This window comes from Hydra viridissima, unplaced genomic scaffold (assembly GCF_058129835.1).
Source record: "Hydra viridissima isolate aposymbiotic clone 2 unplaced genomic scaffold, HvirCarnegie_v1 scaffold_5, whole genome shotgun sequence".
Taxonomy (NCBI): domain Eukaryota; kingdom Metazoa; phylum Cnidaria; class Hydrozoa; order Anthoathecata; family Hydridae; genus Hydra; species Hydra viridissima.
In genome coordinates this window covers 2,527,434-2,544,136 of record NW_028324304.1, presented here as the reverse complement: position 1 = coordinate 2,544,136, position 16,703 = coordinate 2,527,434, and the positions used below count along the sequence as shown (strand labels likewise).

Sequence of the window (16,703 nt, the reverse complement as noted above, 5' to 3'; positions counted from 1 at the left end):
AGTCACTTGTAAAGTTACTATTTAACTTCTTTTACAAAGCAATTTTTTGTAACGCAAATGTTTTTCGTGTGTTCTCCGCTTTTTAAACTTTAAAACATTTAAAATATGATAATACCATTGAAATATGTATTTTGGTTGAGTTGATATAAACGAAATAGAAAACACAACATAAACAAATCTTCAATCTCTGTATTTTCAAATTCCGTTCAGCGTTCTGGGGCTTTCCAATATGGCGATTTTGGTGTCAATTTTGATATTAGAGATGCGCTATCCAGTTATTATAGAGATCAGTGATGCATATCCACTATAGACTTTTTGCTTACTTTGTAAATATCTGTAAAATGAATTTCGAAAAGACGAATTTTCAGTCAGCAAGAAAAATCACTTTTGATCAATATAATCAAAGACTACAAAGACATCGAAGAAAAGAAAACGGATAATGTCTCCCTTAAAAAAAAAAATCTTTGTGGGAAGAAATAACGCAATTATTCAACAGCCAAGACATCGGAGTTAAAAGAGATCAAAAAGAACTAAAGAAATGCTGGATGAACTCAAAGCAAAAAGCAAAACAATTTGTTGATTTGTAAGTACCAAATAAAGAAAAAAAAAACAAAGATTATTTTTATAGGCAAGCACCCAGTAAACATAAGACATGTTTTAGACATCTAAAAGAAGTCTTGTGTACATTTAGCAAACGTTATTTATATCGAAAAATGTTATTAAAATATGAATTGTGGGACAATGATTTTCTTGTCCAAACTGTATGGTTACCAGTAAAGTTTATACAGTGCTGGACTTCTCTCTGTCAGACTTTTACAACATGTTTTCTTGTCGATATTACTTTAAAGTTAATAATATGGGGTTTTTCTAACCAATTCTTTGGATTTTAGTGAAAGAAAAGAGCTAAACAAAACTGGCGGAGGTCCTAGTCAAACTCCTGTTCCGTCACAGGAAATTGAAAGCGTTCTGCAGATATTACCACCAAAATCATTGAATCCTATTTTGACACCATTTGGGGATGATGCTATACTGCAATGCAATTTTATTTTATTTTTTAATTTTATTTCTTTTTAATACTATATATTTATTTATTTTTTTAATTTCATATTTTATTTTTCAATTTTATCTTTTTTCTTAAATTTTAATGAAAATTAAGGTTTTTTACAAATACTGACAAAACTAATTATTTTAAACAAACTTGGTTTTCTCAATGCTAAAACTATATATATATATATATATATATATATATATATATATATATATATATATATATATATATATATATATATATATATATATATATATATATATATATATATATATATATATATATATATATATATATATATATATATACACACACATTTTTCATCATTTAAATATATTATTTATTTATATAGGTATTCCGAACGAGTCAATGGAGATCACATATGGAGACAGGACTTCTGATACTATTGGGCCAATCATAGAAACAGAAAAGAAAACTTTTACTGAGCCTTTGATTGCATCTGGTTTCATTAACACATGAAAAAGAACAATGCTCAACATTAAAAAAGATATCTCTCTCTAAAAAAATCGAAAAAAAGCAATATAATGAAATTCATGAACTTGATAAAGAACTAATGCAAAAACAAATAGAAATAGCTAACATAAAAATAAACTTACTCCAGCAAAAGCAACAATACAAACTAAAAGAACATGAAACTAAAATGGAAATTTACCAAAAAAAATTGTCACAGTTATAAGTATTAAAAAAAACACAACAGAATTATTCTAATTGAGGAAAATTATTTTCAAACGACATCAGATCTAGTGTTTTTTATTTTATGTTTTAAATTATTATTTTATTTCTTAGTGAAATTGTTTTTTGATATATAGTACTAATTTGAAATGTATTTTTTTTTTTTTTTGAAATAATATGCAAATATAACTTTTATCTATAATCAGACACACAAAAAAGATTTTTTAAAAAAATTGGTCCACAATTTGATTTCTTTTTGCTTCTCCATAAATATCTCTTGTAAATGCTTCAGCGCCATCTTCTTGATTGCTATTTTGTATTTCATTGTCTTCCCAATGATCATTTTCTAGAAGGGCAATGTTGTGAAGCACAAAACAGGATACAATTATGGCTATGGAATTTTGTAATTTAGTTCGTAAGGGAATGCTAAGACAAGGAAATCGTTTTTTTAATATACCAAAACAACATTCAACTGCCATACGTGTACTTCTCAAACTGTAATTGTATTGGATTTCATTTTCATTTTTTGGGTTTGAAAAAGGTGTCATTAAATATTGTTTACAAGGATAGCCAGAATCACCTATAACATGAACATGTTGGCGAGCTTCTAAAACTTCTTTAATAGCTGAGTTGGAAAAAACTCGTGAATCATGAACACTTCCAGGCCATTGAACACAAGCAGATAAAATTTCTTTTGAAGGACCTGCAATGACCTGGCAATTCAAAGAAAAAAACCCCTTTCTGTTTCGATATATTTCTGGGTTTTCTCCACCAGGGTTTATTATAGGAATATGTGTTCCATCAATTGCTCCTATACATCCTGGGAATCTTTGAATTTGGTAAAATCTAAACAATGGTTGACAAATATAAATATTTTCGTTATCAAAGAAAATTTTAAAGTTTGTATGAAATAGCAAAATGCAAATATCCATGAAAACTTATAATCACCTTTGTTGAATTATCAAAGAATCAGCTTCTGTTGGAAACTTTATATACTGATATCTTTTGTTGGCAATTTGAATTGAAATGTTTTTAACTACTCGACAAACAGTTGACTGATTAACTTTCAGCTCCTCCAAATCTCCTATTACTCTCTAAAAGAGTGTACTTAATTAGATCAAATCATACAAATTTAAATGTGAAGTACTTTATTTATTGTTACTTGAGTATATGATTACTTTATTTGTTGTTATAAAATGGTGTTATTTAAAAACATAATACAAAATCTACAATAAGAATACAATAAGAATACAATACAATAAAAAGGTACCATTGTCTAATACCATTTCTTGAATATCTACTCACTTGGAATGAACCAGTAGCATAAAACCGAAATGCAATAGCCAGTTGTTGTACAGATGAAAGAGGGCACCCTCGATTGCTAACATTGTTGTTAATAATGTCATTAGCCAATATTAAAAAGGTTTCTTTGGAAAATCTGTAGCGCCTTTTAAATTCTATATCATTATAAACTTCTAAAGGATTGGCTCTGTCAATAATAAACCTTGGAATGAGATTTGGCATATTTCTTCTTCTTCTTCTTCTTCTTCTAAAATTCAGCTCATACCGATTCATTTTTGAACGTTTTAAAACAATTTTTTTTTAATACTTCATATTATAACTACTTCTTCTCGTGAATTCTCTTTTACTCCTTTTACATGTATCACTTCTTTGTATAACTGCAACTGTTTATTACTAAATGGAATTTACTTTTATACTGTATCACAAAAACGTGCCTTAATCAACAGCTTTTATAATGGTAGGAAGTTCGACATTTCAAAAAGCTAATAAACATTTCTAATGGCATCAAAATATGACATGTTGGATCATTACATACGAGTTACAGGATGTTTTAAAAGACACACGTTTTCACAATGTTGGTATTCAGTTTTCTGTAATGAATTCATTGACAAATATACTTTCACAATGTAACCTTCTAAATTAATTACGTCAATATGCCCAAGTAACTACTTTTGCTTGTTAAAGACTCATTTTCATACTTGCAAAGGTTGTAATAAGTTATATAGTAATAGTAAAGTTTTGTTACGCATCAGCAAAATGATAATGGCGGTCTGTTTTTTTTTTCAAGTTTGGTTTCAAGATTGGTCTGGAGCAGACTTGAAAAAATGACTTGAAAATTCAAAAATTCTCGTTTTTCAAGTCTGACTTCAGTTCAAGTTCGCTTCTTGCATTCCGTTCAAGTCAGACTTGAGATTTGAATACTGACTTGAAATTTCAAGTCGGGTTCTTGCATTCGGAAGGAATTTTTTTCTCTCAAGTCTGGTTTGAAGTCAGACTTGAAAACGGTCTATTTTTAGCGGTTTTCAAGTCTGACTTGAGTTGAAGTTCGCTTTGTGCATTCGCTCAAGTCGCGCTTAAGGTTTGAAGTTCGACTTCAAATTTGAAGTTCGGTTCTTGCATTCCACCCTAAATGAAAAAAAATAATATTCTTCAAGTTCACTGAGACTTTTGGTAGTTACCCACGCTTCCCCACGCTTTACATTTAATGTAGTATTGTAGCCTAGGTGTTTATTAAAAACATGTATAAGAATGAGTTGCAGAAACGTGCGGTTTCCGAAATTATCGAGAAAAGAGTGATAAAAGTAAAAAAACAGAAAACCGCTTTTTATCGTGGTTTCAAATTTTGTTCATTTATAACAATAGCTTGGTATATGTTTTTTAATTTATTATCAATTTTTTATTGATACCATGGCATTCTTTTATTTTTGCACTCATTTTGTGGTGAATGTACACTGCCAATATATAAAGAGTTGAAACATTTATATCAGTATAAGAAACTCACAGTGGAAATTAAACCGACTCGTTTGACTATTGAATATTACTTTAGTTACTTTTGTGACTTGTTAAAATACAACTTTTAAGTGTTTGAAATGTAAATTATTGCTTTCCTATATTGATGGAGGAATGACAGTTGAGGCACTGTCAACAATTTTAAAAGAAAATTATCAACTTTCTGAGGACAACTTGTGTTTCATCATTAGTGGTATTTAAAGGCACATTTTTCCGTCTTTTAATAAACGATGGAGCATACCTTTAATATATTAAAGATATGCTCCATCGTTTATTAAAAGACGGAATAATGTGCCTTTAAATACCACTAATGATGAAACATATCTAAACATAACATATGTATACATATCTTCAGGCGTTGCATTCAATAGGAGAAGAAGCAGAAGCAAAACTTGTGGAATCATTAAGGATTGCTGATAAAGACAAAAAAAAATTAACATCGATTTTTTCTGGAAAACGCAAGCCAGAAAAATATGCTAACTGATGAAGAAGCACTCAGCGTGTTTATTGATTTAGATTTAACAAAAGCACAATATTTGTATATGAGGAAGGTGACAAATGAACGAAACTGTTCCATATTCCCACCATATTGTAAAATTCAAGAAATTAAACAGACCTGCTATCCACCATCTTCTGCAATAGAAATTACGAACACACATGCGAAAATTCTGGAACTGCAAGATTTATTGGATCACACTGTAGCTAGAATTTTGACCATAGATTCCGTGTACAGTATTGAATTCAAGCATTTACTTTCATATAGTAAATGGGGCTGTGATGGTTCCTCTGGCCAAAGCCAATACAAGCAGAAACTTCCAGAGGAATCTGAACTTATTTCTTATGCAAATTTGTTTACTAGTTCTTTGGTGCCTATCAAACTAATTGATAAAGTAACTGGCACAGTTGTTTGGCAAAATCCAGCACCTTCATATGTTCGTTTTTGTCGACCTATATGCATTGAATTTTGCAAAGAGACTTCCAAGAAAACTAAAGCCATTGTAGATGAAGTAAAGAGCCAAATAAACTCTTTGCGTGAAATGTGCAAGAACTTGATGAAGATACTCTGCAGCTTTTGAAAGTCAACGAACTGATTTCAGGAACTGAAAGTCCCTATGTAGTTATGATATAGTACCTTTAAGGTGGTACCAGGGTAAAAAACGGCTATTTTTGATAAAATTTTGAAAAATACCAAAATTAATGTTTTGAATTCTTAAATCTACCTATTTCAATATGCGTTTTGCAAAAAGTCAAAAATCTTCTTAACTTTAATCAAATTTGGCCTTTTTTTAAAGAGCAGTTTGGTTCTTGCTTCATAACAACGACCTTAGAAACGCTTTTTATCTCGCTAAATCTCAATTTTTCAGAAAAAAAAACTTTTCAAAAAAAAAAATAGATAATGGGCTGAAATTTTGCAGATTTAAAGATGAACATATTACGAATGTTGTCTATGAAGCAAATTTTTGTTATTTTTTATTTAAAACTCATTTTTATCATGCTTTTGTCCCAAACTTCCCTTAATTTTATATCTTAAAGTTCGAATGTCAACCTGGTAAAATTAAAAATGTTTTAAAAAATTCTGTTTCATAGACAACATTCTAAATACATTAAAGAATTCATGTTCAAATTTTCAAGCAGTTTTGACTCTTTTTGAGTTAGTTATATTAGATGAAAGAATAAGAAGGTTTGGGGGTAAAATAACACTAATTATGCGCATAATTAATGACGTTATCACTAAAATTTTTTTATTTGGCTACTGTTTTATATATTTTTTTTGTTCATTAATAGAAAAGAGCTAAAGTCTATTAATAGTTTTCAATTTCTTGTTAAAAAGTTACCTTTACCCTGGTACCACCTTAATATACCTATACATTATTTCATAAAAACAACTATTTAAAAATTGTTATTAAGAAACTGTCTTAAATATTTCTATAAATTAGTAGGTAAGCACTTTATGTATTTTTCGTAGTTTTTAATAATTTTAAGGTATTTTCATATATTTGTAAAGCATTGTGTTAAAGTGTAAATTAACTAACTGCCAATTTTGAAGTTTTTGATTTTTATTTATTTATTTTTAATATTGTATTACAAAAAATTCTTATAAAGAGTATTTCACAAGAAGCGTCATATACTACTTTACATTTGTGCAAAATTTTAAATCTCTATTTTTAGTAACAAAAAAGTTATCGATTTTTGGTCCGAAACACACCTTTATTTTCCACTGTGCAGCGGCATAGCAATTTAAGCCTTTCTTATTTTGGCATCTTCGTACAGTACATTTAGTAACAATAACGTAACCAGGCATATTTGTGAGCCCTTCAGCAAATTTGCGGTAAGAAATTAGGGTCTTGTCTAACCTTTCGATAGAGATAACTTTGGTCTCTTGAAGTTAGCTTTAAAGGCCTACCAAGCCTTGGTAAACCTTTGACATCATTATGTAGCTCGTGGTTTTTCAACGTTGTTTGTACACATTTAAGCGAAACATTGCACATTCGAGCTATTTCTCGTTGGTTTTTTGTTTTATCTTTTAGCAGACCTACAATTTGCCATTGTACGTTGTCTGAAACAGCTTTTCTGCCCATTTTTGTCTTTTTACTTTACCAAATAATTACCAATGCGAATAGCTCAAGATATAAAAATGATAACTTAATTTTATTTTCGCAAGAACGTTTATATAGTTCGAATGAAATCAACCACCAAATTTTAGATCGCTCGGAAAACATTTCGTTGAGATATTTCAACTTAAGTCGTTAAATTTTAGTTGACTCTATATTTTTGCTACATTAGACATACAGGTATGTTCTAATTGAATTAATAATTACTCAAGGCTGGTTAACCTAACGAGTTCGAATTATATACCATTCGATAAAAAATGAATTAATTAACACATTTAATACGCTTTTAATTGTATTAATTAGTTGGTTTCAAAGATAATTTTGAAAAAAACAAAAATTTCACATAAAAAAACTTGTGACTCTATATTTATGCAACCCACTGTATTATGCTTTTAAGTTATCTTTGATTGCAGCGAGAAACATTTGGCATCGGATTAACAGCCAAAATTTAAACTGATTTTTTTATTGATTTTTAACATTTTTACAAATCTAGTTTTAATTTTCCTAATCGTTAAAACTTAACGCTTTACATTTAACATCACATCAAAAACTTAAAGAATTTGAGCACTTTTTAACGTGGTGTTAAATTCAAACGTCTAAAATAATTCTTGGGCAGCATCTTGCATCTGTAGCATCTTTAAAGCTCATATCTTTAAGTTTTTTTTACGCAGAATACAGCAAGGCATTTAAGATGATATTTGGCTGATTTTAAATACAAGATGACGATAAGTTATCTATAAATGACATAAATAGTAATAAGACTTTGTGGTACACCATACTTTTTTTATTGGGATCTCATCTAAGTGTAAATTTTGCGAATAACTAACCTGAGTTTAATTTTTTAGAGAAATTAGTTTGTAAACTATTATTAAGAATTTCATATGAACGCAAGTTTTTCAAAAGTATGCTACTCCTGATATTATTAAATGTATTTGAGAAGAAGAGAAGGCACAGCACCGACCCTTTAACCAATGTCTACCTCCCTCCTAATATTGTCAGCGGAGCATTTAATAGATTTATAATACTTCCAATATTTAGAATGTTTAGACTACTTACATATTTATTAGAACCAAGTTCAAAAGTCGTTCAACATATTGTTTCATTTAGTAATACTGTTAACTGCAAGCCTGTGACCGAACACCTTTTAAAGTATTAACTGCGAGTCTCTGGGCCAACATCTTTCGAAGTATTAGGAGCTTATATAATAAGCCGATGGCTAAACTTTTCCTTCAAATTTTCATTTGCTTTGAAGGTGAAATACAAAATCCTTTTGTAGGTTACCCTCATTTAAACATATTCTACACTGTAATGTTCTACCATCCTCACATTCATACCATCCTCACATTCATACTATCCTCACATTCATACCATCTTCACATTCATACCATCCTCACATTCATACCATCCTCACATTCATACCATCCTCACATTCATACCAGTGTTTTGTCGATACTGAATAAGTCCTATAAGGAGTCCTCGTTTCTTTCTCATCTAACATGAATTGTTTGCTTATTCCTTTTACATCTTGAAAATCTTTTTCTATATTTCTGTTACAACAAATATTATTTAAATTATTTTTCTCGAAATCTTTATTACATTGATTAAAAGTTTACCACTTGTTGATGGTTGCTGAATGGTCAATTCTAGAAATTCACTCACAAAAGAAAATTTTAATAACTACGTTGCAACTCTTCGTCGTTTATGGTTATTCATGTGGTTACAATATGGTTATTCATGTGGTTACAATATGGTTATTCATGTGGTTACAATCAGTGTTGAGTATTTTAAAAAGTATTTTAAATGAAAGTATTTAAAATACTATTTAAAATACTTTTGTATTATTTTTATTTTTATTTGAAATGCTTTTATTCATTAGTATTTTCAATTTTATTTCAAATACTTTTCAAGGCTATTTTTTATTTTGTTTAAAACACAAAATACAAAATACTTTTCCACCAACAGCAAATTAATTAAAAACTTGGTTTCCATAAGTGTAATATTAAGACGACTACATTCTATATATGTTATGTATTTCATCCTGATGTTCATTCGCTTTTACAATTTAAATATCATTTCTTAATTCATTGTGCGCAATGAATTATGCACAAAGAGCCATATATAGTCATTGAACTACATATTCATTGTGCACAATGAATTACACAATGACGCAACTACAAAAAGTTCTTTGGCTGGATTGAGCTGCCTCGGATCACCCTTGGTAATGGTAATTTGTTATTTAATTACTATATTAGAGGGAACCAATCTACCAAAAATTCAAAATGGCGGAAGAGAGGGAAACGACTGAAATTGTAGAAAATGAAAATGCTGAGAGTGAACAAGCCGTCCCTGCCATACTTGATGGAAAATTTTTCAAAATTATATCTAAAAGTAAAACTACAGGGGATGTTAAAATTATTGCACAGTGTATGTTATGTGTTGGCAAAAAAACCTACAGTGGTTCACTGAAAGCAACTTCTAATTTTACTCAACATCTTCAGGTATATATATAACTACAAAAACACTATATTATATTGCGCACTAAACAGTAAAAACGATAAACACATAAAGCAACACAGACAAACGCTAATGCTATAACATAACACAAATAAATGCAATAATCTCGGTTGATTGACTGTTGTTGTTGTTGTTGCAGAATGCTCATGGCAAAAAGCGAATCGAGGAATACAAGCAGCACAAGGTTTCAGTTGCAAAACAGCGTAAGTGCTCGGTAGCTGAGATGGAATCTGGAGTTGGAGATGGACCTTCTGTTGAATCTGGTCCTGCTTCTAAGAAGTTGAAACAAATGCTATTATGCCTCGAAACCAAACATCCATTTCACAGGATGAAGTTGACAAGCTTATTGCTGACTACGTTGTGCAGGAAATGCGCCCCTTGATCACAGTGGAAAAGCCGGCGTTCAAAAATTTGAATCACGGACTCAATCGCAATGTCAGTATACCTTGTCGCAAAACATTAGGCAAGCGGTTAAACGCCCGTTTGCAAAAAATGCGTGATGATAAAAGAACAGTCTTCAGTAAAGTACCATTTGTTTGTACAACAGCTGACATTTGGTCAGTGAACCAAAAGAGCTACTTAGGAACGACAGCTCACTATATTGATATTAGTACTGAATGCTCAGTATCACGCATATCTGTTGCTCTTTCCTGTCAACGTTTTGTTGGAAGTCATACTTACGACTCAGTGGCTGCAATGATCTCAAAAATTCATAATGATTATGGGTTACACGTGGAAAAAATTACAGCAACAGTAACAGATAATGCCTCTAACTTCAGCAAAGCCTTCCGAGAATATTTTGTAAATACTAGCAGTACTGCATCTGGTTCAGGGATCTCTGCAACTGCTGAAGAACAAATTCAGGAAACAGGAACTGGTGATGATGATGAAGCAGAAAATTCCGACAATGATGTTGAAATAGCGGACATGACTGCAGTCCTAAATTTACCAGTTAGCAAAGACACGGATGATGATACTGAAGTTGTTCTGCCTCACCATGAAGCTTGCAATAGTCACTCTCTCAGCCTCACATCAACTACTGATGCAGATAAAGCATGTGATTCTGATGCTAATTTCAAACGTCTTTATCGAGCTGCATTGGCCAAGTGTACCAGCATTTGGAATTTGCTTCATAGAAGTTCCAAGGCATCGGATGCTGTGAAAAAAATCATCGCAAGGGCAATACTGATACCAGTCCCTACACGATAGAACTCCCGGTATGATGCATTGAAATGCATTCTCCAGTTGCAAGATAAGCTTGGAGAAATATGCGACGTTTTGAAGTTGCCAAAGTTCAAAAAGAAGGAGTTAGAATGTCTAGAAGAGTATGTAATGATAATGGCTCCTATTGCTGTTGCCATTGACAGGTTACAAGGTGACAATGTGTACTTTGGCAATGTATTTCCGACGCTGCACACCGTATAGCAGAAGTTGCAGAACCTGCAGCAGAAATCACTGAAGCATGCTAAGAAATTTGCAGAATCTATGCTTACAAGCTTGAAAACAAGATTTGAGGTTCATCTATCATTTTCTGAACATAATGCCAGCAGGATAGTTGCAGCAGTATCGCATCCCTACTTCAAAATGAGATGGGTTCCGGGTGATAAAAAAGATTTCTGTCGTGATCTCTTCGTTCGTGCAGCTAAGTCTCAGCAACAACAGTTGTTGGACAGAGCTAATACTATTTCTAACCCTGACCCACTTCCAGGTACTCAATCAGCTGGTGGCAATGGCATGAGTGATGATTTTTTCTCGTTTAGTGAAATTAACATTGCAGAACAAACAACAGTCAACAACGAATGTTTATCGTACTTAAGCGACTCTGGTACGGATTTTAAAATCTTGGCAAAATATGAAGTTATAAAACACGTATTTGTGAGGTACAATACGACCTTACCTTCATCCGCACCTGTTGAGCGGTTATTTAGCACCGCTGGACAAATTCAGACGCCACGAAGGAACTGTCTTAGTGATGCAACATTCGAAAAACTGTTACTTTTAAAGGCCAATAAATGTTGATTTAAAGGTTAAATTATGTCAATAAAGTTGTGATGTACGATTCGAGTCGTTACAATTCCAGTATTTTGTATTTTGTATTTAAAATAGTTTTATAATGTATTTTTATTTGAAATACTTTCCTTGTATTTTATTTTTATTTTCATTTCAAATACTTTTTAGGTAGACTATTTTATTTTTATTTCAAATACTTTTAAAAAGTATTTTGCCCTGCACTGGTTACAATACAAAAAACTGTTAATTCTGTTGCAATTACAAAAAAAAAATGGTTAAGTTGTATCAATATTTTTATGGTTGCTTATATGGTTAAAATATAAAAACTTGATGTTGCGATCACAATAACGGTTAAGCTGTATCCATCAGGCACTAGATAATTGGTATCGATTCTTGGTTCTTGTTTGGTATCGATACGATACTTTACAGTATCGATATTAATATCACGACATACTGGTATTGAAGGTATCGTTTTTATTTAGATATTGACTGAAATAATTGATAGGCACTAAATAATTTGTTCTGTGTAAGTCGATGGCGAGAAAGATGGCTGCATAGTCAATTTGATATCAGTAAGAAAAAAAAAAAAAAAAAATGAAAATGTGGTTCGGTAAATTTATAATAAACAAAATACAAGTAAGATTTTTGGAGGTTTAGAAAACTTAACCTCTACTTACCAATTTTTTTTTTATTGAAAAATTTCCCGATTAAAGATGTTGTAGGAGGCATGATGAATGATGGCTAGTTTACTTTAAATGTTGAATGTTAAACACGGAATGAAATACGATACTAGACGAGAATCACGGTACTTTGCGAAATTTAATTAAAATAACGATACCAGATGAGATAATTTGTTCTGTGTCAAGTTTTTATATTCATTCACAGAAGCGATACCACAAGATAAATTAAATCAAAATTGTCATATGATATACGAAATTAATTTACATAGACGAATCTATGCAATTAATTGAACTAAAATTACGATAACATATGAGATATTAAATGATAAGTATGACGTAATACGATACCACAAGATCCTTGAGAATTTCAATTACAGTATATGAATCAGTTATATAAATTTCAAATGATATATATAATTATATATATAATTTTCTATAAAATTATATATAAAATTTAAATTATATAAGTATACAATTTTAGATTACTATTTGTTTATAAAAATAAAATACAAATTCTCGCGAAGAACCGAGATACGATACAATATCATACCATCATAACCGAAACAATACCGATATAACCGACACCTCAACCCAAAATATTATTATGTGCCTGTAAGTGATACCAAAGTCTTCGAGAAAACCCCCCTTGTTATTAACATACATGATACCGAATATCTAATGCCTTGTAACCCTGTGTTTATGGTTGGTCACATATAATTTTGACAATTTTCTATTACATAGGCATAAAATTTGACGGTCAAAACTTAAATCGCTCAGAAAAATAATATAGGAATAGGTTTTTTATGGTTGACACATGGTCAAAAATTGGAGAAACGAGCTCTTACCTTTTTATATAACTCATGTTCATCTTAATAAAATGTGTACAGAGTTTTGTCCCTCTTATTTTATATTGTTTAGTTTTTAAGTACCATACCCGTGTAAAACGTGTAAACATTAAAACTAAACAATATGATGTATACAAGGTGTCAACAATGCTTATGTTGTTATTGTTATTTGCAGAGTAATCCACAGAAAAATAACAACGCAAGTCAGGAATTAAGCATGACTCTTTATTTTACACCTTGCAGCCTTCTGAGCGGGAAAAACCCCTGAACAGGACGTTATAAATAAAAAGCTGTTTTTGCAATTTATCGTTCTTTCCGTATTTCTTATAACCGCTCACCACTGGTCCAATGATTGGTTCCCTCTACTTTAAAATAGGTTTTAACGACCCTAATGACCATTCTGCCGGTGATAGCTTAACCCTATGAACAGCATCTTCAAAATTGGTACAGTGGATTTGAAAAAACCTTAAGACTTCGTTCTCAGTTACGAATATTTGTTGGAAGAAGTTTTGGCATTTCGATCGCTAAAAATGGTTGTTTATCAGAAATGCTTTCTATTTTATAAGCGAATTACATTTGAAACTGACAGAATCTAAAAGTCACATCAGATTAAATTTCCAAATGAGATTGCCTTCTGATGTGCTCCATGCAAACGAGAGTTCGACGCGCATCTTGAATATTAAAAGTAAAACGAAACACTTTTGTTCAAGTCCAAACAAATAATGTAATAGAAACATTACACGCCCCCCCCCCCACCTCTCGGTGGAAAGTCTTTCAAAGTTTCATTTTGAGATTACATCAAAACATAGCTTACATAAACTTGCGAGAAAAAACAAGCTTACGCTACCAGCCAGTTGTTATTAGGAAGCGCAAAGCACCAATTACCGTTAACAAAAAAAAACACTGCAAAGTTCAAACAAAAGTTTCTTTACAAAACAATAAATAATAATAATCCGTGTTTTTAACAACCAAATCCATTTTCCCGTGAAACGTCTTCGATCATACCGGCTTCTTACTTTTTGTTCGGTTCCTTTACCCTTAAAAATAAACAAAAGTGATTTCAAAAACTATTTTCTTTTCAATGCGAGAAAAATAATACGACATGGCGACTTAAATCATTAAAAACCAAACTTACGACGATTATTTCCCACGACCCCCTCCTCGATGACCTTCTCTATTTCCGCCACCTCTATTTCCGCCTCCTCTATGTCCGCCTCCTCTGTCACCGCCTCCTCTATGTCCGCCTCCTCTGTCACCGCCTCCTCTATGTCCGCCTCCTCTGTCACCGCCTCCTCTATGTCCGCCTCCTCTGTCACCGCCTCCTCTATGTCCGCCTCCTCTGTTACCTCCATTTCTAGGGTCATTCATCATTTTCATAGCTTCGTAACTGCCGTCTTCAAATCTAAAACAATCGTCATTTTCAAAGTCAAATGCAATTGAAATGGATTAACATCGTTTCTACAAACTGAAATATCTGAAACTTACGACTCTCTTTTTTGATAATTCATTGACAACCCTTCTTCTTCCTAGATTGAAAAAAAGAGTAAACAAAATCATGTTTTCATTTCAGTTTTATTCGTCGATTGGTGTTTTTTAAAAAAAACAAACAAAAAAACAAAGAAAATAACAAAACAAAAAATAAAACGCAATTATTAGGCAAGTAAAGAGCAAAGAGTTTTTCTACAAACACGCGCTAAATGCACATAAAGTCGGCAACAAATGCATCGAGATAAACACAAACAAACAAACAAAAGTACTTTTGTTGAGTCTTTTTTATATCCGACATCGTAGTCTCTCTCTTCGTATCTAAAACAATTGTCGCTTGCAGTTTACTGGGATTAAATGAATTGGCGTCTTGGCGACAAACACAATTTAAATTGGCGACAAACACAAATTAAAATCCTGAACAGCCCAGCATCTCTATTGTCAACTATCCATCGATTTTAAAATGTACGTAGCAAAGAGAATAGATACTTACCTATATTCTGCCTCGAGATTGTTATTTACACGCCGGCTTGGAGCAGCTTCGTGGAGCTAAATGAAAAACGAATTAATGATCCGAATATCTGGTTAGACTGTATGAGAACTCAATCAAATGGCAAGTTAAAAGCACTCACAAAGAGTTGAGCAGAAATCACAAGCAGAAACAGCACGCTAACTCGACCCATCTTTAGCACGTCTCTTTGCAAATAAAAACAAGTGAACTTTTCATCCTTTTTATATCGTGTGCAGCTTTCGCAATTGCACCTAAAATAGCACAGAAGTACGTTTGAACATTATGAGCATTCTTGGATTGGATGAACTTTCGATTGTGCGTGAATAGATTAAGTTTGATTGCCAATCTATTTCTAGTTGTAACCGTAAAACTGACGCTAAACGTTTTGCCGCTGTTGTAATTATTGCCTAAGAAAATTCCAAAGTGATGTCGTCGCTAAATGCGACAGTTTTACCAAAAACCTCCCACGACTGTTAATACGCGAAAGTGTAAGCTTTATGTAATTAATTTTTCTTCATACCGCTAATGTAGTAACGTATGAAAGGTTTTTTACTTAGCAAGCTTTGATGAAAGGTTTTCTTCTAATAATAAAGAAAAGTCAAACGAGTTTTTTTTTAAATATCATTTGTTAACAACTACTGTAACTCGCAAAACGGACTAAAAACGAGTTCCGATGACATTTTCCTGAACTAAGTTTTCAACTAACACAATTCTTAACTTATATATAAAACGTGTTTTTCAATTCCTTAAGCGTTTTTGTAATTTTGCTCAACCTCAAGAAGCATTCGTGATTGCCGTGAAAGAAAATGAAATCAATGAATTAAAATCGCGCTTTTTTTTGTCTTAATTATTTCTACGTCATACATTGCGCATAACTTAAACTATAACAGTCACCTAAAACTATGATATTAAACAATCTAGAACTGCAACGTTCTAGGTTGCTTAATATCGTTCGTTACTACATTAGCGGTATGAGGAAAAATTAATTACATAAAGCTTACACTTTCGCGTATTAACAGTCGTGGGAGGTTTTTGGTAAAACTGTCGCATTTAGCGACGACATCACTTTGGAATTTTCTTAGGCAATAATTACAACAGCGGCAAAACGTTTAGCGTCAGTTTTACGGTTACAACTAGAAATAGATTGGCAATCAAACTTAATCTATTCACGCACAATCGAAAGTTCATCCAATCCAAGAATGCTCATAATGTTCAAACGTACTTCTGTGCTATTTTAGGTGCAATTGCGAAAGCTGCACACGATATAAAAAGGATGAAAAGTTCACTTGTTTTTATTTGCAAAGAGACGTGCTAAAGATGGGTCGAGTTAGCGTGCTGTTTCTGCTTGTGATTTCTGCTCAACTCTTTGTGAGTGCTTTTAACTTGCCATTTGATTGAGTTCTCATACAGTCTAACCAGATATTCGGATCATTAATTCGTTTTTCATTTAGCTCCACGAAGCTGCTCCAAGCCGGCGTGTAAATAACAATCTCG

The 16,703-nt window shown here is 31.8% G+C and overlaps 1 pseudogene across 1 annotated transcript; it reads left to right on the top strand.

The window, feature by feature from the left end:
• The first annotated feature begins 9,383 nt into the window (after positions 1–9,383).
• Positions 9,384–10,992, top strand: LOC149887962 (uncharacterized; annotated as a pseudogene). Its single transcript, XR_016452755.1, has 2 exons — positions 9,384–9,662; positions 9,818–10,992. The product of XR_016452755.1 is annotated as an uncharacterized LOC149887962 (transcript).
• The last annotated feature ends 5,711 nt before the right edge of the window (positions 10,993–16,703 follow it).